The sequence below is a fragment of the Cygnus olor genome, chromosome 5, assembly GCF_009769625.2.
Source record: "Cygnus olor isolate bCygOlo1 chromosome 5, bCygOlo1.pri.v2, whole genome shotgun sequence".
NCBI classification, from domain to species: Eukaryota; Metazoa; Chordata; class Aves; order Anseriformes; family Anatidae; genus Cygnus; species Cygnus olor.
In genome coordinates, this window is record NC_049173.1 from 58,896,639 (window position 1) to 58,919,421 (window position 22,783).

General features: G+C 54.1%; 1 protein-coding gene across 1 annotated transcript in view; it reads left to right on the plus strand.

Moving 5' to 3' along the window:
• ELP4 (elongator acetyltransferase complex subunit 4) overlaps window positions 1–22,783 on the plus strand; it is a 235,706-nt gene that overhangs the window by 168,791 nt on the left and 44,132 nt on the right. The window lies entirely within an intron of this gene.

The following is a 22,783-nucleotide window of genomic DNA, read 5'->3' on the forward strand; positions in this document are numbered from 1 at the left end:
CTTTACCAAACACTCGCAAACTTCTCCCACGTGCCGTTTGTTGACTGAGGGCTGCCGTTGTTGGTTTTTTTTTTTTTTTATTATTTATTTAAGACCCCGCAGAGGAGCCGGGGGGGGACGCGGCAGCGCCCCGAGCCCGGCCGCCCGAGGGGCTCCCTCCGGCCCCCCCTGTGCGCCCAGGGAGCCACTTCCCCGGCTGCCAGAGGCGGAGGGGGAAAGTCAGTAAATGACTTCTCCGCTCTGACCACACACCACAAGTGCGTGTGCTGAATGCCGGACCATTAGGACACACCTCAGTACACTCCAAAGCAACCCCTCCGCGCACGCATTTGAGGTTACAGTGGGAGCACCAGCCCGAGCTCGGGGTGTCCCCGGCGGCTGGGGCGAGCCGGGCGGGGACGAGGGGGAGGGGGCGGGGGGAGGCCGGGGGGTGGAAAGGGAAGAAGGAGAGGGGACAGGAAAAAGAAATTCCAAGAGCCACCGAGGAAAGTGGCGAGTATGAACGCGCGAAGCATAAAATGAAGTCGTAGCCGCATACACTTGACTTCTCTTGACATGTGAAAAGTGCTAAAAGTCAAAGCTCATCAATAAAGTATCTTGAAATTGAATAAGAGCCCTGACAACCATTGCATTCTTAAATAAAGTACAATGAGGAGACAAACGACTCTGCCAAGGAGTTTGCATGTGAGTGAAAGGGCGCCTCAATAGGAGCGGGATAATGGGCTGCCCGGCCGTCATGCACTGTCATCCCCGGTCCCGCCGAGAAGCTGCCACGGCTCCGTGATAGCACAAAATGGGCTCTTAACAGACTCGCTGCTGCCTGCCCTCCGCGCCGCTCGCCGCCCCTTCCCCCGACGGCCGCCTGCGCGGGGCCGGGCGCGGGGCCGGGCGCGGGGCCGCCGCTCGCCGCTCCGGGCTGAACGGGGCCGAGCCGGGCAGGAGGGGTCCCGGGGGAGGCCCCGGGGCCGGCGGAGCGACGGGGCCCTGCCCGCGGGCCCGGGCCCTGACGGGGCTGCGGCCGCCGTGCGCCCCCGGCCCGGCCCCAGCTGCAGCTCGGAGGGGCCGGGGGGGCCCCGCGCGGGCCCGGGCCGCCCCGCATGATGTCCCCCGAGTCATGCATATGTATAGCGGCGGAACCGAGCGGTGGGACGGGCGCCCGGCAACGTTTGGGTTCGCCCCGAAGGTGAGGCGAGGCGAGGCGGGGCGGGAGCCCGACGTGGGGCGCCCCGAGGGGCTCGGGGCCGGGCGGGCCTCCCCGGCAGCCCCCGCTCTGCGCCTGCCCCTGCCCCAAACTTCCCCAAGTGGCCGAGCCCTGCTCCGAGGGTGCCGGGGAGGGAAAGCCCTCAGGCCCCAAAAGGCGGCGAGCCCCGACCACGACCCGAGGGGCTCGTCCCCAGCAGCAGCCGCCGGCCCTCCGAGCGGCCCGGGGCGATAGGCAGAGGCTGCAGTTTGTAAGGTCGCCCGGATCTCGGCGGCTCCGAAGGGACTTTGGGAGCTGGCAGCTAGTCCTCTTCTGGGGAGAAGTCAGTGGCGTCCTCGGGGGCTGCTTTTGTTATTCTTGGTTCTGGATTGTTTTTTTCCTGGTGCGCTCTCTCTACCAAACGAGCAATTTTTATTTTTTTTTATCTTTTATTTTTTACTCTCGTCCACGGGGCGTTAAAGTGAGGAGAGCGGAAAAAAAAAAAAACAAAACAAAACAAAAAAAAAAACACCACTTTGTCCGCAATTGCAGGCAAATATCATTTTTACAAGCTCTCAATTAGCCATCCTCTGGATTAGCACCTTCTTACGCCTCGTCTCCGGAATAAAGACGCCGTAATCTTGTTGCTATTTTCCCCTCGGGCGCAGCGGCCTTTGTGCTCCCTCCTGCCCAAAACAAAACTTTTAACGCCCCCCCCGAGCCGAAAAAAAAAGAGAAAAAAAAAAAAAAAAAGGGGGAGGAGGAGGGAGGGGGGCGTGAGTGCCGCTGACGTCACGGCGGGGCGGCCGGGGGTGGGCACCGGGGGGCGACGGCAAGGGGCCGCCGGGCGGAGCGGGAGCCCCGAGCAAAAGTTGGGAGGAAGAAAAGCGGCGGGGCGGGGCGGCGGGGCCGTGCTCGGGGTGTGTGTGCGGGGGGTGCGGGTGTCCCTGCCCGCAGCAGCGCGCGGCCGCCCGCCCCGTCGCGGCCCCGGCCCCGTCGCGGCCCCGGTGCCCGGCGGGCTCCGGCCCGCCCCGCGGCGCCATTTTACCTCCGCCCGCCGCGGGGATTGCGCGGCCCCGCTGCGAGCCCCCGCGGGTGCCGGCGGCCCCCCCCCGGCCCCGGTCGCCCGGCGAGGCCCAGGGAGCGCCCCCCCGTCCCGGCACCCCGGGGGCTGCCCTCGGGCAATGCCGGCAGCCGTGCCCCGAGCCGGGGGAAGGGGATCCGCAGAGACGGCCGTGCCTGGACACTCCGCAGAGAAGGCTCGTTTGCCTTTTATTGTTTTCTCCCTCTTTTTATTTTCTGTTTTCACCTAGCAGCTCTCACCACCGCTCGTGTTCCGAGAAGAATAGCCCTCCGGGACGGCTCTGCCTGCCTCGCCCTCCTTTCCCCCCTTTCTCTCTTTTACTATCATTCCCCCCCTTTTCCGATTTTTCTCGAGGAGGTGATTTTCAACTCCTAAATATGCTCCGCTCCTGTTTCGGGTTACCGAAAGGAGAAGCCCCGACGCGAGGTGCCCGGCCCCGCTCCGCTCCCCGCGGCGAGGGCAGCACCGGGCCCCGGCCGGCGGCAGGGAGCGAGGCACCGCGCCCAGCGCTGTTAAATCCCCTCAAGGTTCCTGCAACTGGCATTTTCTGCATCTGTTTTCTCTCCCCCCCTCTCTCTCTCCCTTTTTGTTCCTAATACTATTTCAAAGAAAAAGATTTTTAAAAAGGCATAACAAAAAGGGTAAAAAAATAAAATAAAAAAGGTAAGTAACTATTATATATGGCACTTAAAAAAATAATTACTGTTCCTAATTAAAATAATTTTCACTTTTTTACATGATCTCTTGCCTGAGTTTTGATTTTGTGTTAAACAGCAGCAGCTGCTACCTTTTCGTATTTTGTTAGGTGTTGAAAGCGGAAAGTGCTGACTTAGGGACTCCGGTATCGTCTGGTTGTATTAATATCTGGGCTGCAAACTACCTTTTTTAATACCCAGAAAAATGCTTAAAGTCCTCTTGTCCAGTTCGGTCTAAAACTGAAGAGATACACAAATCCTGACGTCTTAGACTACAATGCTTTTGCCTTCAGGACACTTAATGCCTATTTGTATATGTAGAGACAGTGTTTGAAACCTATAATGCGCAGGACACTGAGTTAAGTGGAGCTTTTCTAGTTTATAAACAAGCCGCAAAAAGTTTGGAATCGATTTAACCTCTTTTCTGTTGGCCTTTTGCGCGAAGCACAGCTTTGTGCGCCGGGATAAAAAAGGCTTTCTGGACCCCGCCGAAGTCACTCCGCTGGCTCTGAAGCTGGCAGGCGACTGTACGTGCTCCTGTACGGGAAAGCCTTTGATTACAGATATGTGCAAAGTGTCAGGCAAGCGGAGTCGCTCGAAAAGCCTTCAGAAAAGAAGGGGGGGGTGAAAGCTTAGCGCATCCTGACGGGCTTTTTAAATGCTATTGATTGGGACAAGCTGTTCAAAACCCCAGTAACAGTTAATCTGCCTGTTAATCAAGCCACTAAGGAGCTCAATGCGAGTTTTATTAGCAACTGGAGAACACAGGCAGCAGAAAGGATCAAAAGCCTACACCCTTGATATTTGTAAAACCAGCCTTTCCCAAAAATATATTTTCAATTACAGAGCAATTCGTAGCTTATCACCCCTCGCTACCAAACACACAGATGGGGCCGCAGAAGCTGCCAACGCTACGAAACCAAATGAACCAGAATCGCGCTCGAACGCCTGAAAAATAACGCGAGTGCTGGGGGATCCCGGGCCGCCTCGCTCACACCTCGCTCGGGCTCTGCTGGCCTCCGGAATTAGCGGCGAAACCTAAATTTGGCAATGCGGGGACCACGAGGAAATGATAGAGAAACTCCTCGGATTCGCGTCAACTGCTTTATTAGGCTGAGGGGCAGCGGGCTGTTTCGCTTTGTGCTGGCAGGTTTGATTTATCGCGGCAACTTCGCACGGTATGCTTCCCTCTGCCCAGCCCTTTGGCGGAGCTGCTCGTTTCATTCATTCAAAAAAAAAAAAAGGGAGTTTAAATAGCAAGATTCGTAATTCGGAGAGCCTGAAAGTCGAATTTCAATTAATGTAATGACCAGAAATATTATTATATCGGCTAAAATCAACATTTGATCTTGTCATTTTTAATGCAGACCGATTGCTTTATATGTCAGTGAGATATGCATATAAAAGACTATCTGGTCAGAGGTAATTATGTCACAGCTTTTTCTCGGCATGACAGCTGGATAAACACCATCTCCAATAAACATCTCTAATTAGGGAGGAGGATCTGAGATAGATGGTGTTTGATTTATTACTGAAGGAGAATGTCCATTTACCGGTATATTATAGTGAAGCATCACAGGGAGCGTTCTCGCTAACGTACCGTAAGGAATATTTGGAGAAGCCCGAGGACAGGTAAGTGGTGTTTCAGGCTCTACGCTCTTCTTTTGTTTTGCGTTATTTCGGAGGAAGAGCCACCTTGCCGGGCTCCCTCTCTTCCCCACTAACGCCCTGACGTAGCGCAGGCACCCGCGGCCGGGCAGCGAAGCCTGACTCCGGGGGGTGGCGGGCGCCTCCCGGGCTTCACCCCGCTCCGAGCAGGGCGACGGGCGAGTCCCCGGCGCTCCCCAGCGGCTGAGACGCTGCCCCCGACGGCAGGCAGCCCCGCCTCGCCCGCGGCCCCTCCGCACGGGCCCGGCGCCCCGACCCTCCGCGGGGCGCCCCGACGGGCGCGGTACTGGGGGCTGCCGGCTTCCACCTGCCTGGCACCGGGGGCGGCGAGCGGCGCACGGCGGGGGAAGGGGAAGGGAAGGGAGGGGAGGGGGCTGCGCCGCAGCCCCTGCTCCCGCGGGGGAAGTTTGGAAGCGGAGGCACCTCTGGGCGCCCCCTCTCCCGACCCCACGCCACCGGACAGCGGCCGGGCGCCCCCGCCAGATCTGCCCCCCCACCTGTTGTGCCGGGCTCCGGCCCCGGGTCGGGCTGTGAGGGGGGGGGGCGTCGAGGGGCCTGGCCGTTGGCCCCCCTCCCCGTCGGGCAAGGGGGCGGCTGCGGGTCAGCGGGTGGAGCGGGGGGGCCGTTACCTGTCGGGCGGTGCGGAGCCCGTGGCCGGCTGCCGGGAGGAGGTACCTGCCGCGTCCCGTCCCGTCCCGTCCCGTCGCGGGTTCCTACGCAAGAAGCTGCCACCCGGCTGAAGTGTCACCGGCGGTACAGGCGGGGTGCCGCCTTTGCACTAACTTTCCCTTAATACCCACGGCAGCGCCTCCCCCATTGGCTGGGCCGCCCCGGTGACGTCACGGCGGACACTAGTTAGCTAATGAGACATTTGGGGCCACACGAGCACGGCCGCCGCCCGCCCGCCGCGCCCTGCCCCGACGGCGGGACCGGCACGGCCCGGCGTGGCGTGGCATGGCCCGGCCCGGCCCCCGCCCGGGCCCAGGCTGCCCGGGCCCGGCCCCTCAGCGCCGCCGAGCCCCCTCCCGGCGCCGACGGGGCCCCCCTTCCTCCGCAGGGGCTGCTCGGCACCTTGGGGCATCCCCGGGCAGCGGCGGGGGCGGCTCCCCGCTCCCGAGCCGGGCTGCTCTCCCCGACGGCTCTCCCCGGGCAGCGCGCTGCTGGGGTCCGAGGCCAAAATTGAAGGCGCGGTGTGGCTTTTTCCTCATTGAAACTCCCTGCCCAAAGCCGTCCGAGCGGGCCCTGGTGCGTGGGGGCGCGCTGGGACCCCCCTAACCCCCTATGTTCGGCCAGGCCCCGCGGCCCCTAGGTCACACCCGGCCCGCCCGCAGCTCCCCCGGGGGCGCGGGGCCCCGGTACCTGCGAGGCCCCCCGGCAATAGCCCCGGGTGCGGAGCGGGGCGGCCCATCCGGCTGCCGGGCCCCGCCGCCGCTCGCCGCCCGCAGCCTCTCCCGTTAGAGAGGCAGCGAGAGGCCATTATTTGCACACACTTCTCAGGGTAAATAATTTATCAGAAAAGAGCCCCCCCCCCCCCCCCCCGCCCCCAGCCGATAGTTTTATTGAACTGTACTTAAATGTTTCATGAACCTGCCTTCTGCCGGGGATGAGGCGGGGGCTGCCAGGCGAATTAGCGGCGGCCTTTGACGGGGCCGGGGGGCGAGGGCTCGGCGGGGCACTGGGGTGCCGCGGGGCTCGCTCGGCCCCGGCCCCCGCCCGGCCCGGCCCAGCCCGTGCCGGGGTCCCCCGGCCGCAGCCCTCGCCCCCCGCTCTCCCCCGGGGCCGGGGCCGGGCCCGGAGCCGCCGGCGGGGCCCGCAGGTAGCGGCGGCCCCGGGGGGGCGGCCCCGGCGGCGGGGGCCCGGCGGCGCTGCCAGGAAGGGGTTTAAGGGGTTTCGCGGCGCGTTTGGAGCCGCTGCCATTAAGGGGCCGCGGCTCCCTGCAACCCGGCAGGGTCCTCCAGGGAAGCGTTGGAAACACCACGGCTCCCGCCTGCTTATCTGGCTGTCAATAAAAGGAGATGGCTCCTAAAGCAGGGCCAGGTGCTGCCTCCCCTGCTCTCCAACGCGCCGCTCTCCAGAAACTGCTCAGGCGTGAAGCCAAGTCTGCTTGGCCAGGCCTCCGCGGAGGCAGGCAAACAGTCCCCTCGCCAGCACCAGAGCGCTCTCTGTTTGCCTTTTTATCTCCTCAAAAAAATACAGGGAGAGGGAAGCGAGGCAGGAAGGTGGGGGAGCGCCGAGAGCAGAGTCCGTGTTTGGCTTTCGCATCGCCGCAGAGGCCGAGGGCGACTGCAAAACAACAACAACAATAAATAAAAAGGAGAGGGGGGGAATTAAAAATAAAAGCTACAAATCGCTGCGCCCGAAGCAGCCTGGGCCGGGCCCCTCTCCCCTTCGGACGCCGCCCCGGGCCGCCCCCCTGCGCGCAACCTGCGCGCTGCGCCCGAGCCGCCGCTGCCCGGCGGGGCCGGGGTCTCTTAAGCAGGGGGAAATCGGGCGAGAGCCCCCGCCCGGGCCGTGCTTTCCCTCGTGCACCGCCGGGCGCTGCAGCTTCACCTGGGCTCGCCGGGGAGGAAGGAGGGAAGGAGGGAAGAAGGAGGGAAGGAGGGAAGCGGCTCCGCGGCGCAGCGCGCACCGGAGCCCCGTGGGCGCGGGGCGGGAGCCGGAGCGGCGGGCAGGGGCAGGCGCACGGCGATGTGTTACAAATTTATAAGCATTATACATATTTGATTTACACCGTGATACGGAGGGTGGCTTTTTTTTTTCCCTTTTTTTTTTTTTTTTTTTCCCGAGGATGCCCCAAACCCCCGTGTTCACATAGATTGAGCAATTCTCAACACACACTGTAATAATGAGCTTTAATTCTCTATCCAAGCAGAACTTGAGCAATAATAATAAGCACATCAGAACAATTTGTTTACTGTGGCATTGCACAGGCTTCAGGGTCCAAGACTAGCTACAATAAACGGTAAAAAGCAAAGGAAACTCTCTAGAACAGGAAAAATATTGCGAGTAGAAACGTGGTTTTGGCTTTCAAGGAAAGAGGCACTTGACTAGCATTTTAGCTGGGATATTTTGCCCTTGTTCAAGGTATGTGGTTTTAAATATTTTCTTTTTATTTCCCCACACGTTTCTTTTCTCGTCTAACATGTCTCTTTGCCCCCAGGATTGCATTGAAGCCCGGCTGCAGAAACCTGGTTTTGCTCTTTCTTTGCTTGATTTTTATCTTTTTATCCTCTCGAGCCGTCGGTTCAGTCCGCTCGCACTTTGACCGAAGCTGGGTACCTCCAGCTCTTCCCCTAAAACCTACCGCAGCCATCTCCGCCCTGCCTTTGCGGGGCGAAGGGCTGGGGTGCCGGCGTGCGGAGGGCAGCCCGCAGGGCGCCCCCGCCACCCGCGGGGCGGTCCGGGAGCCCCGCCACGTCCCCCGGCTCCCGCAGCAGCGGGGCCAGGCGGCGCGGAGCTGCCCGGGGCCGGCGAGCCCCCGGTGCTGGCGCTGGCTGCGGGCTCGGGGCGCGGAGGGGCCTCTCGGGGGCTCCGCTGAAGGTGCCGCGAGGAAGTCCCGCGGACTGAGGCGTCCTGAAGGCAGAAATGCAGCCAGGGGAACGTTTCCCCAGTGTAGCCAAGAGAAGGTTTCCCCTCGTAAAGAATCCCACTGGAGCCGGCTCTATAATAGGACTGTTATTTTCAATGCTGCAACCTTGCTTTCTCATTAAAAAAAATAAATATAAACACCTTTGCTTAAAAAAAAAATAAGTATAATAGCTATAAATCGTCTCTTTACACTCTAACTTTGTAGCTGAGCTTTCTGTCCCTATTTTTTTTTTTCTCCCGAGGACTCCTAATGGTATTAATTTGGCTAAAACTTTATTCTGGGCTGTCTTGAATTATTTCCCTTCTCTATCCTTTAAAACATTTTCATAATAAGCGTGACTCCGGACAATGTTTGATTTGTTTTTCTCCCCTCATCCCGGTTTAGACTGAGACATTAGCTGAATTCCCTGGGGGTGATTGGATGCAATTCGCTGAAAGTCGACAGGCACGTCCTGGATGTTAGAAATTCACTTTTCCTCAACGTGACAAGGCTGAGTTCGATCTACAATTGTATTTGAAAGGGCAATGAGCGGAAAGATCTCCCATCATTAAAGCCTCCCTCTTCTTTAGCGAAATAACAAGATACTTCATTTGCACACAAACACTCAGGAAAAAAAATCCCCAAACCCAAACCCAGCCACGATAACTCGTTAATAAAGCGCTCTCCCTGCGTAATTTGGGAGGGGGGACGAGATATCAAAAGGTATCGGAGGTCCCCCAAAGCGCCCATGTGATCGAGTTGACTTTTTACTTTAAATCTTGAATAAGATGTGAGTTGTAACAAGGGGATTTGCACTTACTCCATGACCCTTGTAATTGGATTAAATATAGACTGAGACGTACAAAAACATACCAAGATTGACACCTGCCAACTGGACTTCCTTATGATTGATTGTGATGCTTCGTGCTGGCAACAATAATGAAATAAATTGTATGGATAAAACAGCACATTTGTCATTTCCGTGCCATAAGAGAGGAAGCCAGCGTGTTAGGCAAGCTGTTATCTGACAGACGAGAACAGCAGACAAAACTAAAGAGCTAAACAAGGATTCCAGACATTGACAAGACAAATTATAACTTGTCACAACCTTTTTAAATTCCGAAGTTTTCAATTAACATATATATTGCCGTTACACAGAGGATCGGCCGGACCTCCGAACAGAAACAGGCAGGGACCGAGGGCTTCGGGGGGCCGCGGGAGGCTGCGGCGCCGGCTCTGCCCCGGCTCCCGGCGCTCGCCGCAGCCTCGGCCCGGGGGCAGCCCCGGAGCCCCCGGGCTCGCCGGTGGCCGCGCCGCCGGGGCCGCTCCCGCCGCCTTTGTGCGCCGCCCCGGGGCTGCGCCGAGCCCGCGACCCCCGACGGCCGCCGGTGCGGGGCCTGAGCCGGGCAGCCCGGGGGCCGCGGGGCGGGTCGGGGCGGTCCGGCCCCCGCCGGGTGGTTTCGGGGTCCCCGGCCCCCCCCCGGCCCCTCCACACCGAGCGTCCTGCCCCGGGAGCCGCCGGCCTGCCCCCGGAACAGCCCCGGGAGCTCGAGGGGCAGCTCCAGCGCTTGCTTGTCTTTTTCTTAACACACCCCCGCTTCTTCTTTTTTTCTTGGTCCGGGCGGGTTTCTGCTGGGTCCGAGGTGGCAAACGCGGAGCTGCAGCAGCGCGGCTCTGTCGGCCCCGGCTGGGGACAGAGGGGCAAGCCCCCTCCCTGCAAACCCCCGGTCCCAACTTGGGAAAAAATAACTAATATTCTAAAGCGACCTTTCCGTTCGCCGTAATTACTGCCGAACTCATTCCTCTAAATTAAATGCTGCAAGTGATTTGAATCCTTGCAAAGCAAAACCCAAGTTCCATCGAATTAGTCGTAGCCTGCCTGCTTTCCCCAGTGACTGCATCTATTAACATTATAATCTCAAACACCATTTTTTATGTAACACTATTGTTAGTAAATCAACTCCTCAGGTCCACAGAGACGCTGACCCCTGGCAATTCAGTGAAAGTGTAATTATCTCCCCGAATCTTGGACAGATTTAAGAGATTACATTTCAACTAAATCTATATCAATGCTAATTTTTTCCAGACTCCAGGTGCTAGGCACTCCGAAATGGTGTTTCTGCCCAGCAGAATGGGTTACAAAGAGGAGAGGGCTTGCTGTGTAGAGGGCCAAAAGAATGAAGCCCCACATAAAATTACACCTATTTTTGCTACAAAACCTGGTTCTTGTATGGCAAAGTTAAACAAAGCAGCTATGCTAAATTAGCGTTAAATAAAGGCTAGTTTAATGCTCGGTTACAGTCAACTGGTGTATATTTGATGGCTAATTGTCTATCAAAATTAAAAAGAAAAGAACAAATGATTCGTTATAAGAAGGTGTTAAAAGCTTCGACAAAAGGACATTTCACAAATATAATATCTGTGGATGGCGAATTGTCCTTTTGAAGCTTTTTTAATGTAGTAAAGGCCTGGGACTCCCCAGATATGAATAATGGGCAGAAACGTGCTCTTTTATTCGGAAAGAGCCTCTTTCAAAGCAGGCGCTCTAATAAACCCCAAAGCCCGATATTCCGGGAAGGAACCGGGACCCGGTGCGATGTGATTTCCAGCGGCCACGTAGCTGAACGCTGCCTCGGCGGTGAAAAGGCGTTTAAATGGGATTTGCTGGGCGCTCAAAGAGCCCTCAGCGCCTTCCCGACGGCAGCGGCTCTCGCTTGCGAGCCGAGCGGAGCGGGAAGGAGGCAGAATTTGGGGCTGCTGCGGGTCCCGGCAATTTGGGGCCGGGTGCGGGTGTGGGTGCGGGGTGCGGGTGTGGGTCCGGCTGCGGGCGAGGTGCGGGGCAGCCCTCCGCGCGAGCTGAAAAAGTCAGAGGTAAAGTGGTAAATGGAAAAAAAAAAAGGGGGGGGGGGGGGGGAGGAAAAAGAACCCCAAGCTGCGGTGCGAAGCTGACGGGAGGAGGGCGGCAGAGCGGGCGCGGGGCCGGGGCCGGGGCCGGGGCAGCTCCGCGGCCGCCGAGCGCGGGGGGAGTGGGGCCGGGTGCGCGCCCCCGCGGAGGGCGTGCGGGAGAGGCCGCCCGTGCTAAAAAGGCCCGGCTAAATCATGCAGCAAGAGCGACAAACCGTCTGGAAAATGGACCCGCGGAGCAGCGAGAGTGTACTTTTTTATCTCTGACAACTTGTGTCCTAAAGAAACTATCTTGAAGATAATTGAAATGATTACAATTCATTGCTGCATTACTTTGAATATGAACAGTCAAATAATGAAATCTGGGTAATACAACAAAAATTTAATTTACATTACACCGCTGCTTGAGGTTTTCCTTTTTTTATGCCCAGCTTCCCCTAGAAATTTTGCGCTAACGCATCGCTCTGTACCTCGTTGCATTATTCATATTTTCGGGGTTATTTCTCCCCTCCCTCTCCCTCCGTGATGCTCTTCTCCGGGCCGGCCGGGGGGGCCCGGGGGAGGGGTCCGGGGGGCACCGGGCTGCGGCGGGCGGGACCCGGCCAGGCAAAGCCCCGGGCTCCGGGTTTCGGGACGGGATTTCAGCCCTGGAAGTTGCCGTGGGGCTCTCCCTCCCTTTCGCCCCGTGATTATCGTCGCTGGTTTTGCCGTCCCGGATGGATGCCGGGGCCGGGGGGCGGCCGGGGGCTGGCGGAGGGCGGCGGGGCTCTCACCCGCCCCGGGAACCGCCACGGAGCCGGGGCGACCCCTGCCCCCTGCCCCCGCCCCCCTGCCCCTGCCCCCGGCCCCGGAGCTGCCCGGGACGCCCCGGCCCCCTTCGGCCCCTCGCCTGGCAGCTTGCGCCGGAGGCAGCCTGGCCCTTAATCCGGGTCCGAGATGGACCGGTACACGTCCTCAGTGCAACTAACTGTTTCTAAAAAAAAGACCATCTGGTAATTGTCTTCCTTTAGATCTTCCCTTAATTATGCTTTTAATTAAAGATGGTTCAAGGCATTGGACCACATGAAGGGCAGTAATTACAAATTACATTACAAACCCAACAGATGTAGCTCTATCTGCTGGGAAAAAGGTACCGGAATAAAATTTGACTAAACTTTAGGATAAATTAATCCGCTGCCTTGAGAACAGAAGCACATTTTTTATTATGCAGACTCTAGCCAGGATTTAAGTTCTCTGTCATGATTGTTTTCATATTTCTTTGACATCTATTGATTTGGAGGCAGCTGCAAGGCTTTGTCACAAGAGAGAAGAGCAGTCACAATATATTAGCTTGATGGCATAACTCGAATATGAGTAGGAAGGATAGAAACATGACAGCGAGCCACGTGACCGAATGATGGGTCTCCAACAAAATAAAGAAATTAATTTTTAATAAAAAGCTTTAAAAATACCACAGCCACTGCAACGGCAAGGGGAACGGCAGAACTTGTTAATTATCGAGCACCAGCGGCTTTGACATTTACCACTGAAGACTGGGAGGGGACAGGCTTTAGGTTTCCATGTAGGACCCATGCAGAAGGGGCAAGGAGCGAACCCCCCCTGGCTGCGCCAGGCACCCGGCTGTGCTTCCCTGCCAGGTGCTGGGAGTGAGCATCCCACTTGGCCCATACACTGTTTGGAGGCGAAACCCCAAGGGGTGTTAATGTAAAGTCCCTTTGGTGAGCAGATGCAAAGAAATGCAGACCCCACAGGCTCTGTAATGAGGGAAGGCAGCACGGGCTCCGAGATTTCCAGGGGGAATATCGCCCCACTAATCTGTGGTCACTGATGGCTCCGGATAAGCTCCTCGTGATGCATATTGTAGGGCTGCATGAATACAGGCATATGAACTGCTGCAAAATGAGCTGGTTTGCAGAGGCTGGCTGGCACGTCGGGAGGAGATCAAGAAATTACGGGTGCACAGGTTTACGAAATCGAGTTCTGGTTCAGTGGCTAAGCACATCATTGACAGTCAAGGGGCTGTTTTCAAGTCTACCTCCAGTTCAAAGTATGCGCCTCTGCTGCCTTTTGCCAAAATCCTGTGCTAAATGGGGGACTGGGAGCTCAAAGTATTTGAGCAGGTTTGGGCAAGGTAGCAGAATTTCCCTGTCTGGGGGAGGCTGTTCATGAAGGCAAACCTTGAAGTCAATCCAGAGAGCAGGGACAGTGAGAATTCATGTCAGACGCTCCATCAGACCGTCAAAAAGAAAACAAGTCGGGAGGTTTTGCCTTCCCCTCACCCTGCTCCTTGTGTAGGAGCAGCAGGGCACCCGAGCCCTTCCTTTCTGTGGGATCGGGTGCAGGTGCCCCGGAGCTGGTGCTGACCCATGTGTGGGCATCGAGGCCTTGGCTTTCCCAGCCCATGAATGGCATTGTGCACCTGGCCCTTCCCTGGTGGTGCCGTGGCCTCGCTGAGCTCAGCTCGGTGGGCCCGGCCCAGCCGCTCGCAGCCCCAGGAGGCAGCAGGGCTCGGAGCGGAGCCACGCACGGCAACGTGCGCACCTTGTGCACAGCCTCAGCCCCGTGGTCACCCTTCCGCACCCGCTCTGTTAGTAGTGTCACTTGGTTTGTTGGTCTGACGTGCGCTAAGTGCGGTGACTGTCTGCTCCGTTTTGTTGCTGCTGCCTGGATCTCCTCCTGCCTGCAGTGGGGCAGCTTGGGGTGCTGCTCCTGGCATCTCCAGGCCTCTGTGCTGGGGGCAGCGTCCGGAGGGACCTCCTCGAACGCCTTTGAACCAGCTGCCTCCGGCTTTCCAGAAATACTGTAATTTGTGTGTCAGTAGGTGTTGCTGCATTGATCTAACACACGATACATTACTGCTCCTAGGCCCTCGTTTTATTTCAAAATGGGCAAGCATAATGCTTCTCTATTTGTTCAAGTTTTAGGCCTGTAGTTTACCACCTTATATGAGTGACCCCAATGACGAAATTCTGTAGCAGAAACGCAGAATAATTTCTGGCTTAAAAATGATGTTAATAGGAAAATTACGTATGCCATCCAGGAAAACCCGTGCATATAATACAACTGGCCAATAGCAGAGTGCAGATCCTTGTGAAAAAACTTGCTGTGCTTCTTTACAGAAGCACTTTGTATGTCTTCGTGTGTCAGCAGACAAAAACATTTGCACCAAAATGCAATAAATGCTTTCAAATCACCAAGTGCAGGAAATAAATATGTTTCCATGCTACTTTGGTTCTTTGTGATCAAATTGCTCTGCCAACAGTCCCATGTGTCCCCATTCAGCAAGGATGCAACATGCTACTGGACAACTGTTTCTTTGTGAATATGTGAAAGGCTGCAGATGTTTCACTGCTCTGCTGGGTACGGCGCAGAGCCTTTTGGTGAGGCAGCGCGCACTTGTTCACGCAGCGAGCGAGCAAGCTGGGATGCTCCTCTTCAAGCCACAAGGCTCAACAGGTGCAAAGCGACTGCCATGTGCAGAGCTCTGGGGCTCGCAGGATGGCACCGAGCAGCCCTGGTGTGAGGGGCACCTTCCCAGGCCTGCCTGGTGTGGCCTGAAATCACTGCTTGCGCGGTGCAGGGCGCGTTGTGGCAGTTGCTGAACGATGCGGTTTTGGGTTGTTTCACAAGCCAGCACTGAGCACGGCTCTTTTTTTTTCTACCGTTTTCTGAAATCGAGCTTTTTGTTGAAAAATGGCCATTCAGCCATCCAGTGTGGAGAATGTGCTATCTTAACCAGGAACCGCTGGCTTCTGGGTGTGCTTGGTAGGGCTGAAGTTGAACGAGAGCTGATGAAGCCTGTGGAAGACTCTGAGCTGGTAGCAGTGCGGCTCCCAGCCACGGCCAAGCGTGTGTGAACTGCAGGCGAGCAGCTCCAGACCCGTGGGGCAGTCCCAGTGCACATGGGGGCTTTCCTTGGAGTTCTTCTCACGTTACCAGTGCAGGGCCATGAGTGGGGAGCAGCTGTGTGGGCCACGGGGCAAAGCACAGTGACGCAGGTCAGCCTAGGTGACCAGAAAATCCTTCTGCCGTGTTGTCGTGTGCCTTGCGAAGCCACGTTTTTAGCATGCGTGTAGATGGAACATTGCAATTTTCTCCTGTTTTAAAGAAAGATTGTCTCAATAACACATCGTCACAGGAAACAAAGGGTGAGAAAATACTCTCTCCAACTAGAACGTAAGCAGATTTAACACTTCCAACAGGCATTGACAATTACTTTCCTGTGCATAGCAATGTCACGTTTTTAAGGTTTAATATTTTGAAGCACAAGCCATGTAAGATATTCGTGTTAGGCACTGTATTTGGGATTTACCTTTCTCAGGGACAGTAGCTTCATTGGAGTGGGTCAGATGTGGTTGGCTTTACGTGAAGATGGGAAAGTTGCCCATTCCACACCTCTGCTGGTGTGTGGTTTCCAGTTAAGTTTGGGAATATATTGCAATTTGGGTAAAGAAATAGTATCTATTAGTATATGCATTTCAGAGTAAGCAGGGAAAACTTGAAACTGCTTTGGTGTTTGGAATGATAGAAATAGTTTTAGGGTATTTCCAGGAATTTCTAGGAATGCCAAGGTACATTTACTGCATGGCTTTTCAGTTTATTACACAAATACCATGTGTATTTCAGTAATATATGCATGTATTAGATCTTAAAGATTAACTTAAATAAGAACATTTCTTCATACATTTTTACTTTTTTGATGAATTGAAAATTGAAAAAATCAAGCTGTTGCTCAGAACGTTTTCCCGCTTTCCTTAGCAAACCAGTCAGCTGTCCTTAGCCAACAAGTTGTAGCCCATTTCTCGTAAACATTTGCATTGCCTTGAAGGCCAGCTACATATAGCATTGTGTAAAGCCATACGTTTGGACTCTCTGTGTGTGTTTGTGCATTCACACACACATAGACACGGCCCCACAATTTTCTGTCTCTCTCAGAAAGAAAATCTCTCTCTCTCCCCCTCTTTTTATTTTATTTTATTTTTTTTTTGGTCAAGGACACATTTATCTGTATAGGACCCTCTATAGGACAGGACTGTCAAAGGGGTTAATTCTACATGTGCAAACTCTAACTAAAGATGCAGCAGCACAGTGCTTTTTCTGTATTGTTTATGTCCATCCTTACAAACAAGTTCACTTGTTTGCATTGAGAGCCAGGTGCTCCCTTCACACCAATATGTCAGCAAACAACGACTGGGAGCTGTACGAACGCTGGTACAACACAAGGTAAATCCGGGGCAAAACTTTGGCAAATATTGAAACCTCACTTTCTTGTCTTAAACAACAGAACAGTCTTGGCCTGCCCGTGTTTCGTGTGCTCAAAGTGTGCCTGCTGCCGTGGGCGGTGTGCCCTGCAGCTAGGCTCAGAAGGAAGCCACTGGCTGCCCAGCTCCCTGCGGGCAGCAGCAGGGCACTCCCTGGGTGCACTGATTTTACACGTTTCCCCCAGAGAAATCAGAAATCCAAAAGCAAACCCCATCGCCCAGGGACAATATATGGATTTGTCACTGTCCTTGGAGGACTGAGAATCCTAAAATCAATGACCAGATTACTCTGATCTGTATTTGCAGATGTCTCATCTGCAATAGATACAGTATTGACAGGTTTCTTCATTTTACCCGACCATTTCAGATTGCCAAGTGGGAAAGCACAGAGGACTGGTAATTACATTTGTGGTGTGAGCAATGCTTAAGGAAGCCAGAGCCACGGCACTTGAAGGGACTGTAAATCGCTGCAACCTCCTGCAACACATTTGAGCAGATATTTGATTATGATTTTGCTGGGCTACATATGTTTTTGCAATAGCAACCATACATTTCTGGCTGAAGCACTGGGATGGAGAGACCCTCACGCGTTTATACTTGCAGGTGCGTGTAGGCAGGGGGCACAGCACTTCCCAGTGATGTCCATTTAACATTGTTGATGCTGCCATTTCACCACTGATTTCTCCAGGAACACATAGGCAGCTCATGCTGAAGGGCATGGTGTGGCAACCTAATAAGACCTTCAGAAAGGACCAGGACTGTACTGCTTCACGTTATGTGCTTTGTGACCAGTAGGACTCCACATCAGCAGCACTAGTGGGGATTCAGGGGTGAGAGGGTTGTCCCCTGACTATAAATTTCTTTTTCCAACTGATATTGTTGGATACAAAGAACTAGCGAACGCAGGGCAGTGAGCAGTCGTCCACCTGAGCTCCGCAGTGATCTAAGCAGCTTGTGCTCACCACCAAGCACATCTGGCAGGGGCGTGCGCCACGGCCCAGAACCAGAGGCACACCCAGAGCTGGAGACCAGAGGCCAGGGCTGGGGGGCAAGCGTGGACATGCACCCCCCCCTCCAACCCACCGGCCGCAGGGCCCTGCACAGGGATCGCTGCCCGGCCACATCTGCAGGTAGCCGGGAAGGGATCCCGCTCGGATTGTGCACATTTTGCAGATTTTGCACTTGGCTGCCCAGGTTTTCCAAACGCCGATGTGTTTTCCTAAGGGTTTTTCATGAAGTTCCAGCATGCCGCGTGGTTCCTCTCTGAGTCACGCTCCGAATCCCCTCTCTCCACAGAATTCTCCCCTTTAACGAGCAGCCGTAGCATCCTCAGAGGGTTGTTTCTAAACCTCCCATGCAGTGCGTGCACAAATGTGCAGCCTGCATTCATAAAATAAGTGCGTGTCCCAGGCTCTTAAATTTGTGGGGGTGAAGTGGAAGCTGAAGCACATTGGTAGCTGCTGAAGTTCTTAGCTAATAAGGGATTTACAGCAGCCTCTTCATTGATTTTTTATCCTTGTCTTCAGCCAGCCCTTTGGCCATGTTTATTGCACATAGCCATGTTCTTTGCTTATTTGGAGGAGTGAATTAAGCATCTATGCTACTTACAAGTCACTTGGAGCTTATGCCTGGAGCAAGATAAAGAAAGGAACTAAAATCAAGGCAAGGAGTGTTACTTTTTATTATTATTATTATTATTTTTATTATTAAATATTACCCGAAAAATGAAGCTGCTATAAACTGTGCTTCATAGTAAATAGACATAACCACGTTCTTGCTTTTAGATACCACCCCAACAGTTCCAGTTTGAATCAAACCAAACCACTGAAAAAAGCAGCAGTAAAGGGAGGGAAAATCAGTGAGGAAGAACTGGCGTTAAGGGGGAGGAAAGTGAAATGAAAGGAAACCCAATACTGACAGATTATGTAGAGCAGAAGGAGATGGGGTAGAAAAAAAACAGTCAAACGCAGACAGAAATATGCCGTCTGGCAGGAGGGGGCAGCCACAAAAGCCAGCCAAAAGGTGGGCGCTTCGCCCTCCCCCTAAAGCAGCACACACTTTCTGTCCTGGGGGACCTGCCGGGGGAGCAGGGCTGTGGGGAACAAGCCCCCATCCCAGGGACACCTCTGCACCCCCGCTCTGAAAACTAGCATGCATGTGGTTTTGCAAGTGCTGTCACTGGGGCATGGGGCCACTGGCTGTGCCAGAGCTACCTCGCAGGCTCAGGGCTTTGTGTCCCGGTGGTGCAGCGGCACCAGGGAGGCAACCAGTTTTTGGTTAGGAAAAGTCTTCGTACATCACACCCGATAAACGCGTGGCTACAGCAACAGCAGAGCGAAAGCAGCCCTTCTATTGCAGAGCTTGTAAGTGAATTGGAATCAGTTTTGATCTGCTGTTTTGCAAATGACTTTTGTCCTGTGTTACGTGAAACAAATTTTTGTTACTGATATGAGACACTCTGAAGTGGTACAGATGCCCTCACAGTAGCTGGAGCTTGCTTGATAGCAGTACCTTCGGTCAGATGTGTGTGCTCTTCTCTTAACCACTGCTTAGCTACTGGCAAATCTACCACCTGAGCAAAGTGATTGGGAAAACTGCAGAAATGCATTTTGTAGCACAAATCTCTCATGCAGTTTTACTAAATGGATTTTACTTCCAGGAAGAAAACATCGCATGCAATAATTTTGCACATTTTAAATTATACTTTATTGCCCCGCAAAGCATATCAGCAAACATCCCCACATCCACAGAGGACTGGTGCCAGAGCAGGTTCATGCCGGTGTTCAAAGATGAGACTGAAAACTTGGTGTGCGAGGCCCTGCAGACAGCATGGTCACACCAAACCCTAATGGGGTTAAAGCCAGCAAAACACTTTGTTAAATCACGCAGCCATACTCTCAAGAGCACAAACCAGGAAAACAAAGTGTTACACTGCAAGCATTTTTTACCAAGGTGTTCGTAGCCGCTCAGTGCCCAGGCTCTGGGCCCCACTTGAAGAGCTCGTGTCTGGTTCTTGGAAGCGTTGTAGGGAAGGGGCTCAAGCCCTGCGCAGGCTCCCCTCAAAACTGTTCAGCACTGGCAACTTTCATTTGCTGCAGAAAACTTGACCTATGTATAAAATGTAATGGGATAAAGGGAAGAGCCCCAATGCAGTCTCAAAACCGTAAAGTGATTTCCTGTGCTGTTTTCATTAGTGTCTGCAAAATATTATCAAAATATTATCTGCATAATGTGACAGGGAAGGGAAAAGATCAGTCTTGAAAGTTCTTGGAGCCATTAATAATTTCCTCTGGCAATGAGAAAACCTGCCCACACCTCGAGCTTTAGGAAGAGCAAATGGAGGCAGAGAAATCCCCACTGCTCTCTGCCCTGAAGCCAGGTTCTTAACTTTATGATCACTTTTATTTAAGTTTCTTACACTTCAGCAAAACGCAGCAGAGCTTGACAAATTCATTTTGCAAGAGAAAGTCTGCTATGACTTGTTTTCCTTTTGTTTTTAAAGTGTGAACACAGGGGAATGCATTCCTGAAAAAAAAATTACAAAAAAGACGTTTGCACCGTCACCGAGCTCAATGTCGGAGAGCAGCGACAGGGTGCTGCTGCCAGCCCACCTCCTGCTCTGCACCCGAGCAGTTTAGGACTCTTGGGCAGTTTTCCTGCACCAGGTTTGCCCCCAACACAGTCCCTAGCCCTGTCCCTGGGGCCGCAGCACGCTGCGCTGTGCTCCAGCTGGTACCGGCACTGCACAGCACCAGTCCTTGGTCGCATGGCAGGTGCTGCGCAGGAATTGGGGCTTACAGGTTTTAGCTTTCTGGGCAGCCAGAAGGGTTTTGTTTTCAGAATGCAAAGCTAGAATTGTTTTTCAAAGGCAGGAAATGATTATTAAAAATTAACGAGTTTTGTCAGGACCTTGAAATTATAAGTATGCACTGAGCTGGGTCGCTCAGTTTAATCTCCATTATCTTTGAGTTCCCTAAGTAGGTCACGTCAGCAATGACTGCAGATGTCATAAGATAAGGTTAAAAATCCAAGCAAAAAATACAGAAAACATGTGATCCCCAAACTCCACACCCCATGAATACTTAAAAACCCTCAAACATTGTTGGGTGAGAAGCAGTATCCGCAGAAGAACTAAGTGCCTTTTTCTTCTAAAGCAGCAATTCAGGTGGCGGCTGGTGGCAGGGACCATCCAAGAGAAATAAGGCCACGTTTGGGTTTGTTGTGCAGGGCCAAGAGGGGCGAGGGTGAGACCTGAGTCATGGGAGGCCAGTGGGCACAGAGGCACAGGGCAGGTGCTGACCCTCCTGCAGGGGTGTTGGGGCACCGCACGGCATCGCTGCAGGGTGGTGGTGGGCACAGAGCAGGTGACAACAGCCCTGGAGATGTCCCCTGGCGGGGGACAGGTGGGCAGCACCAGGAACTGATATGGAAAGGAATTAATATGGAATTGATATGGGGTTTTCCTCAGGCTTGCATCTTCCTGTGCTAGAGGGAGCAAGGTCAGGAGATGCTGGTGTGGATGCAGATGTGGGACGGAGATGCGGGATACAGATGTGGGATGCAAATATGGATGCTGATGGGGAGCAAGGGAGCCGGGACACATCCTGCCCACATAGTGCCCCATGTCAAGGCCAGTCTGAGCTGGGACTGACCCTGCAATGCAGCTGCATGCCCGGCTTCCCTGCCACCAGCCCACTGTCACCCCTTGCTTGGTAGGGAGCCGGTGCTTGCCCAGGCTGCTGGGGCTCTCACCCGGGCTCGCTGCCGCCTGCCAGCAGCGCAGCGTCCGGGAGGCAGGGATAAAGCGCTGCATTGTGCTCGCCCAGCACCTTTTGCTCGCCCACAATCTCGCCATTGTGCGCGCTTTATCACGATTAAATTCCAGATGAACATACAAGGGAAAAGTTCATCAAAACAGACCTGAAACAATGGGTGTTTGAAGGCTTTTCAAGCGTGGCTGTCGCGCAACAAGTAGTGCTTTCCAAAGGCAGCCAAGTTCACGTTCAGCACAGCGACCTGGCGGCAGCACCGGAGCGGTGCTCCTTGCTGGGGCTGCGTGGGGCTCGGGTGCGGGAGCAGCCAGGAACGGACGGGAAAGGCAAATGCTTTATTCATAGCAGTGAGTGGCGCATTTCTGCTCAAAATATAAATAGTGAATGTTTGTGCTAATGAAATGCTCTCTAATGGCAGTTGGGAGACTTTGCTTTTCCCTAGGTGGAAGTGCTGGGAACTCAAATAGCCCGCAATATTTTTTGCAAATCACAACCATGTTTATAAGCTATAAACTGTGCAAAATGTGCTGTCCGCTAGAGAATTTTAAGACCCAGTTGCAGCTCGTGCATGAGATCTTTTTGTTTTGTTTTGTTTTTATTAAAACATGAAAAAAGAGTGGGAGCTGGGGCATGGGGAGGGCCAGGTGTGCCATGGGCTGGTGTGCTGGGGCAATGCCGCGCAGGGCTCTTTGGAAAGAAGCCCATCACAGTGCCACAGACCTCATCCAAAGTCCCTGATAGCGGGGACTGAAACCACATGGCTTTCTATAGGATTTTAAGCCACCAATTAATATTTGTTATGAGGGGTTGCTGGTGAGGGCCGGCTGCCTTCTTTGCTGAACCCAGGGAGCCAGAGGCTCCATGGGCAGAGCGAGCACGTCGCTGTGTGTCAGCCAACGCCCCTGCTCTTGGCAACCATGTAAAGTGAAGGCAGTGAATGCAAATAAAAATCAGAGGAAAAAAGCCTCTTAAAGTCTTGTAATTTCAAAGGCGGCTACATCCTTCTACTGGATTGTTTTTAAATGTGACCAAAGCAGGGCAATAGATGAGCCAAAGAACCCCATTGCAGAGGGTGTTCCGTGGAGTGATCCATACTAGGAGGGTATTTTCTTCAGGTCCATATAAAGTAGAATGTGCAGATAATCCACGGCTAGAAGAAACCTGCAGGCTGCTGTGAACACCCCAAGAAAGGCTCTGCAACACGGGGTAAACAATTAACACAAATTTTGAATCGCTGCACTGTCACCTTAATAGGCAGCGAAGTCAGCTACGATGGGCGTAATAGGATGAGACAGTTTAATTCTTGTTATGACATTAGCTGCAGACTTGTACAACAGCTGAAAACGGTGGAGCGAGAAGGGTTTCCAGCCGCCGCAGAGCTGCACTGCACTGCTCTGAGTGAGAGCGGGGCACCAACGAGGGCTCCCAGGCCCAACGAGGAACAGGGAACAAATGCCGCCCAAGTGTCTGAAATCCCATGGAGGTGTTTTCCCTCCTCACGTGTGGCTGATGTTCTTTTAGAAAGGTTTATTTCAGATAAAGAGGTGCCATTTCGCAGAGCCCAGCAGTGAAAGCAGCTGGGAGGCTGTGCGTGATATCGTGTTATATATCAGAAACACGCACGTCCAGGAGGTGAACTGAGCTGATTCTG